General features: G+C 40.3%; 1 non-coding gene across 1 annotated transcript; it reads right to left on the bottom strand.

Annotated features, from left to right (window-relative positions):
* Positions 1-577: 577 nt before the first annotated feature.
* On the bottom strand, positions 578-682 carry LOC145593398 (small nucleolar RNA R71). The gene has a single exon (XR_014102729.1). It is a non-coding gene; the product is annotated as a small nucleolar RNA R71 (small nucleolar RNA).
* Positions 683-6776: the final 6094 nt, after the last annotated feature.

A 6776-nucleotide genomic window follows, 5' to 3' on the forward strand; every position in this document is an offset into this window, starting at 1 on the left:
CTTTTTGACTACATTTGTAGCCGTGCTACTAATTGTTTCTTTTGAGATTGTATGCATAGAGCACGTGGTTGTTCACTAGTGCCACTTGATCTGGAAATTGAGAGGACAATTGCAAGGATAAGAGTTTCTAGACGTTCTTTGAGTTCTAGCCCTTCAAGTGAAGAAGAAACACAACAAGAAGAACAAGCAAGGATGGGAGAAAATCCAAGGGTGGCGTTGAAGGAATTGGGGATTCCAGGTGCATATAGGTTTGAAAGTGGGATTGCTCCACTTACAACACCGGCAAATGACTTTGAAATAAGGCTAACAATGATCACTTTGATAGAGAGGTGACAATTTAGTGGGGCCGAACATGAAAACCCACTAAATCATCTCAAAGAGTTCGAAAAGTATTACAACACTATCAAAGTGAATGGAATTTCCCAAAAATTCATCCGCCTCAAGATTTTTCCCTTTTCTCTCATAGGGCGTGCCTTGGAATGGCTAGATAAGGAGATCAAACCCAATTCTCTAAGGACATGGGATGAAATGACCAAGGAATTTCTATCCCGTTTCTATCCACAAAAGAAAACGGCGGAGGCTAGAGATTTGATTTAAGGTTTCAAGCAAAAGTCTAGTAAAGCCTCTATGAAGCATGGGAGAGGTACAAGGAGTATCAAAGAGAATGTCCTCACCACAGAATTCCTACTTACCAAATTATTCAAATCTTCTATGGTGGCCTATGTCCTTAAGGAAAGTCATGTCTTGATGGAGGAGCCGGAGGTCCCATTATGAATAAAACAGAGGAGGAAGTGGTAGACATAATTGAAGATGTAGTGAGGTACTATAGAGATTGGCAAGATGGTGAAAGGGAGTCAACTAGCAAGAGTAGTTTTTCGGTGTACTCGGCTAATCATCTTAATGCCATAAACAACTTGTCCTCACAAATGACAAACTTGGGGAAGGAAATGTCCGCTATCAAGGCAAAGTTGGAAAGTTCTACCTCCCAAGTTTCGAATCTTCCCTCCCAATCTAAGGGGAGAGGTATTTCTTCTAACTCTCAACCCTTTCCCTCTTCTAGTAACATGCCTAGTGGTTGCTTGTTTTGTGATGTTTGTGGATCGTATGATCATGATGCTTCTAATTGCCCTCATGTATGTATGGATGTTTGTGATGATCAAGATGGAAATGTGAATGAGCATGTGAACTATGTGTCAAACAATAATGATTCTAGGCTTGAGAATCAAAGAGGTCAATGGAATAGGAATTACAACAACCATGGAAATTTTGACAACTATAACCAAGGTGGTGGTAATAGATACCAAGGGAACCAAAATTCCCGAGGTAACTACAACAACCAAGGTTGTAGTAGCCAAATTCAAAACCAAAATTATGGTAATCATAACCAAGGTTATGGTAACCATAATCATGTTTATGGTCAAAATCAAAGTAGAGGTAATTGTAACAATCAAAATAGGGGAAATTTTCAAAACAATGCTCAAAGGGTCCTCCACCCGGATTTGCTCCAAAGACTCAAAGTGATAATTCCTATGTTCAACCCTCTTCTTCTTCTTCTTCTTCTTCTAGGACTAACTTGGAGGAAATCATTGAAAACCAAACCAAGTTTTTGAACACTTATATGGCGTGAGTGACAAGAAGTTTAATGAAATGATGACCCACAATAAGATGCTTGAAAACCAAATTTCTCAAGTTGCCAATGCTTTGAAAGACCATGCAAGCCCTTCTTCTTTACTTTCTTAAGGCCTAGACCCTAAGAGACCCGTTAATGCCATAGTCACAAGGAATGGTAGGGTGCTTGAGGAGAGTTTACCTAGCAAGAGTAAGATTGAGAAGGGTGCCAAGGAGTTTTTAAGTTGAGGATGAGGGAGGTGGTGCATCTTTGAGTGAAGTGATGGTAGAGCCACCTAAGGAGGTGAAGGAAGAGAGAGAAGTTGTGAAACCTAAGCTTCCTTATCCACAAATATTCATGAGACACAAGTTAAATGAACAATTTGGAAGATTTATTGACATGCTCAAGCAACTTCATCTTTCTCTACCATTTACCGATGTTGTCACCCAAATGCCGAATCATACAAAATTCCTCAAAGACATTTTGAGCGGTAGGAGGATTTGTGATGTTGTGGAGACGGTGAACTTGACCGAGAATTGTAGTGCAATCATAATGACCAAGATGCCACCTAAGCTAAAAGATCCCAAAAAATTTTCCATCCCTTATGCTATTTATAAAATGCAAATCGATAATGCATTATGTGACCTAGGAGCTAGTGTTAGCCTTATGCCATTTTCGGTGTACCAAAGACTTGAACTAGGGGAACTCTTACCAACTAACATCACTTTGCAATTAGCCGATAGGTCAATCAAGTTTCCTAAGGGTAAGGTGGAGGATGTCCCTTTTAGGGTTGGGAAATTTGTTATTCCGATGGATTTTGTGGTACTTGAGATGGACGAAGATGCTATCATTCCTATCATTCTAGGGAGACCCTTCCTCGCTACTTTGGGTGCTATGATAGATGTCAAGAGTGCTAAAATTTCACTTAAAGTAGGAGATGAGGTGATAGAATTTGACTTGAATGATATTATGAAGTATCCAAGTTCTTCTTTGGAGAATTGTATGATGATTGACTCTCTTGATCATGTTGTGTCTTATATGCATGAGTAATTGCTCACCTCTAACGATGCTCTTGAGAATGTTTTGTTGAACAAGGAAAAGATAGGTGCTCCTAGCAAGGAGATGGCCCAAAAATTTGTATGAAGATGTGCTCAATGAAAGCCTTGAGGATGTTGATGAGCAAATGTGTATGAAAATTACTATCCAAGAAGCATTGCAAGCGGCTACATCAAAGGAAAGTAAAGGTGTCCCTATGGTTGAGCTCAAACCTCTTCCATTACACCTTAGGTATGAATTCTTAGGCCCTAACTCAACTTTTCCCGTGATTGTTAGTTCCTCCTTGAGTGAGAGTCAAGCCCAAAAGTTGTGTGGTGTATTGAGAAAGCACCAAGGTGCTTTAGGCTATACCATTGATGACCTCAAGGGTATTAGTCCCGTCTTATGCATGCATCACATCACTCTTGAGGATAATGCCTCACCAAGTATTGAAAGACAACGAAACTTCACCCTCAAATGGGGGAGGTGGTCAAGAAGGAAATCACCAAGCTATTGGATGCGGGAATCATATTCCCCATCTCTAGTTCAAGATGGGTTTCCCAGGTCCATGTTGTCCCAAAGAAAGGAGGCATGACCGTTGTGGAGAATGAGAAAGGTGAGCTCATTCCTACAAGGACGGTCACGGGATGGAGGATGTGTATATAGATTATCGACGTCTAAACACATCCACCAAAAAGGATTATTTCCCCCTTCCCTTCATTGATCAAATGCTTGAAAGACTAACAAGGCACAAGTATTATTGTTTTCTTGATGGTTATTCCGGTTTCTTTCAAATTCCTATTCATTCGAATGACCAAGAGAAAACAACTTTTACTTGCCCATATGGAACGTTTGCTTATAAGAGAATGTCGTTTAGGCTTTGCAACGCCCCCGCTACCTTCCAACGGTGCATGATGAGCATTTTTGGAGATATGTTGGAAGAAGAGATGGAAGTGTTTATGGATGATTTTTCGGTGGGAGGTGTTTCATTTGAGGCTTGTCTTGAAAATCTTGAAAAGTGTTTGGCTCGATGTGAGAAAGTGAATCTAGTCTTGAATTGGGAGAAATGTCACTTTATGGTTGAGGAAGGCATTGTCCTTGGTCATAAGATCTCCCACAAGGGAATTGAGGTGGATCAAGCGAAGATTGGAGTCATTGAAAAGCTACCACCTCCTGTCAATGTAAAAGGTGTGAGATATTTCTTGGGGCATGCCGGGTTTTATAGGAGATTCATTAAGGATTTCTCTCTAATTTCCAAGCCTCTCAATGATCTTCTTCAAAAGGATGTTGAGTTAGTATTTGATGATAGATGCTTGGAAGCATTCAACAAATTGAAGAAAACCTTGACTTCCAACCCCATAGTCTAAGCCCCGAGATGGGATTTACCTTTTGAATTGATGTGTGATGCTAGTGATACGGCTATTGGAGGTTTTTTGGGTCAAAGGGTCGATAAGAAGCTCCATGTCATCTATTATATGTCAAAAACTCTCAATGAAGCTCAACGAAACTACACAACAATGGAAAAGGAGTTTTTGGCAATTGTGCATGCTTTTGAGATATTCCGTTGTTATTTGCTGGGTTCCAAGACCATTGTTTTCACAGATCATGCGGCTCTCAAATATCTCTTTGCTAAGAAAGAATCAAAGCCTAGATTGCTTCGGTGGGTGCTTGAACTTCAAACCTTTGATATTGAGGTTAGAGACAAGAAAGGGGCAGAGAATGTTGTGGCGGATCACCTCTCTCGCCTTGAGGACTCTCAAGTCCAAAATGATGGTTCTCCTATTGAAGATAGGTTTCTTGATGATTTTCTATATGCCATTGATCTGAAGGAACTCCCTTGGTTCGCCGATTTGGTTAATTTTCTAGCATGTGGGGAGTTTCCACCTTCATTTTCGAAGAATCAAAGGAAGAAGCTCAAGAGAGAAGCGCGACACTATTTGTGGGATGATCTAATTTTGTATAAGGGGTTAATGGCTTGCTCTGTCGTTGCATTCCAAGTGAAGAAGTGCCAAATGTCTTGAAGATGTGCCACTCGGATCCTAGTGGTGGTCACATAGGAGTTTCCAAAACCGCTTCAAAGATTCTCCAAAGTGGTTTATGGTGGTCGCATCTTTTTAAGTACACTTGGGGTTTTATCAAGTCTTGTGATAGATGCCAAAGGTCCGGAAACTTTTCAAAGAGGAATGAGATGCCTCAACAACCCATCCTCGAGTTGGAAGTTTTCAATGTATGGGGCATTGACTTCATGGGACCATTCCCTTCTTCTTTTGGAAACCAATACATCCTTGTGGCGGTCGATTATGTTTCCAAATGGGTTGAGGCCATTGCCTTCCCTACAGATGACCACAAGGTGGTAATGAAGCTATTAAAAAAGATCATCTTTCCGAGGTTCGGTGTGCCCAAGACGGTAATAAGTGACAATGGATCGCATTTTGTTCATAATGCTTTCCAAAAGTTGTTAAGAAAGCATGGCGTTCATTAACGTTTCGGTCTTCCCTACCACCCTCAAACTAGTGGACAAGTTGAGGTGTCCAACCGTCAAATAAAGTTGATCCTTGAGAAGACGGTTGCTAGGAATAGGAAAGATTGGGCGGACAAGCTTGATGATGCTTTATGGGCATATCGAATGGATTTCAAGACTCCCATAGGCACCACTCCATACCGTCTTGTTTATGGAAAATCTTGTCATCTTCCGGTAGAGCTGGAGCACCCGCACATTGGGCAATCAAGAAAATCAACATTGATTTAGCGAGTGCGGGAAAGCAAAGGTGGTTGGATCTTCATGAATTAGAAGAACTTAGGCTTGATGCTTATGATTGCGCAAGTACCTACAAAGCTCGATCTAAGGATGCTCATGACAAACTTATCGAGAAAAAGGACTTTTGTGTAGGTGACAAAGTTCTTCTTTATAACTCTAAGATGAAGTTATTCCCTGGAAAGCTCATGTCAAGGTAAAGTGGTCATTATGTAGTTCAAGGTATTTCCAAGTGGTTTTGTGGAAATTTCTATGTTGGATTCATCATCTCCGTTCAAGATCAATGGCCATCGACTCAAGAAGTACTTCGATGGTGCTTTTGTTGGCCTAGTTCATAAAATGATTCTCCGTCAACCACCTTGATAGTTGGAGAACGTCGAGCTATGACGTTAAACAAGCACTTCCCGGGAGGCAACCCGATTTTCTAACCCTTTCTTTTGATTTTTCATTCTTTTTATTTGTTTTATTTTTGAGAAATTTTCTTATCTTTCTTTGTTTTCTTGATTTTAGGTACCTTGGGATTGAGTTGATTAAGATTTCCGACAATTTTGGTGTCAATTGAAGGTTTCAAGAGGTTGGAGTCGAATTAAAGTGAAGGAGAAATTGATGTGCAAGTGCGCTCTCATGGTTGCGCTCTCGTGAATTTTAATCATGAATAAGTTATTTTTGAAAAATTTGTGTGATTTTTGGTCTGCCCCCCTCGTGGGTATCACTCGAGCATGATGCTCGAGAGCGGATGAATGCAAGCCGGTGTGCGCGAGCAACCCCCCCAACCGGCAGCTGCTGCGCATGCACAGTTGGGTGTGCGCTCACGCACCAGTTGGGCAGCCTAATCCCCCCTTTTTTCGCTGCTTAATAGCAGCCCCCCCTTTTATTCCTTTCTCTCTCCCCGATTCTCCTCCCTTATTCCCCCTTTACTCTATTTCTTCTTCCTCTTTACAATTATTCATAAAAAATCATCATTTTTATCATTTTATTTCATCTAATCACAAATTACAACAACAAAATTACAAATCATTCACAAAATTTCTGAAATTTTCGAGCTTAATTTTGAAAAATTGGGTACAATTTTCGAATTTTTGGGTGTTTGATTTTGTGTTTGGAACTTGCTTCTTGGTGTTCTAATTGGTTTATAATCTTCATTTGTTCCATTTTCAAGTGTTTTAAGGCTTCATTAAGGTATAATTCTCACTTTCTAGTCATCTTCTTCCTCATTTTTGAAGCTTGAAACCCTTGTTTGGGCTTTAATGGTAAAACTCCATTGTTGGTTCTTTTTGCTTGTATTTTGTGTTGAATGGTGTTATTTGATGATAATTTGAAGCTTTTTTATGATGAAATTGTTTACCTTTCTTGAATTCTTGAAACCACCATTGTTGG

The sequence above is a fragment of the Chenopodium album genome, chromosome 18 (assembly GCF_948465745.1).
Source record: "Chenopodium album chromosome 18, dcCheAlbu1.1, whole genome shotgun sequence".
Classification (NCBI taxonomy): Eukaryota; Viridiplantae; Streptophyta; class Magnoliopsida; order Caryophyllales; family Amaranthaceae; genus Chenopodium; species Chenopodium album.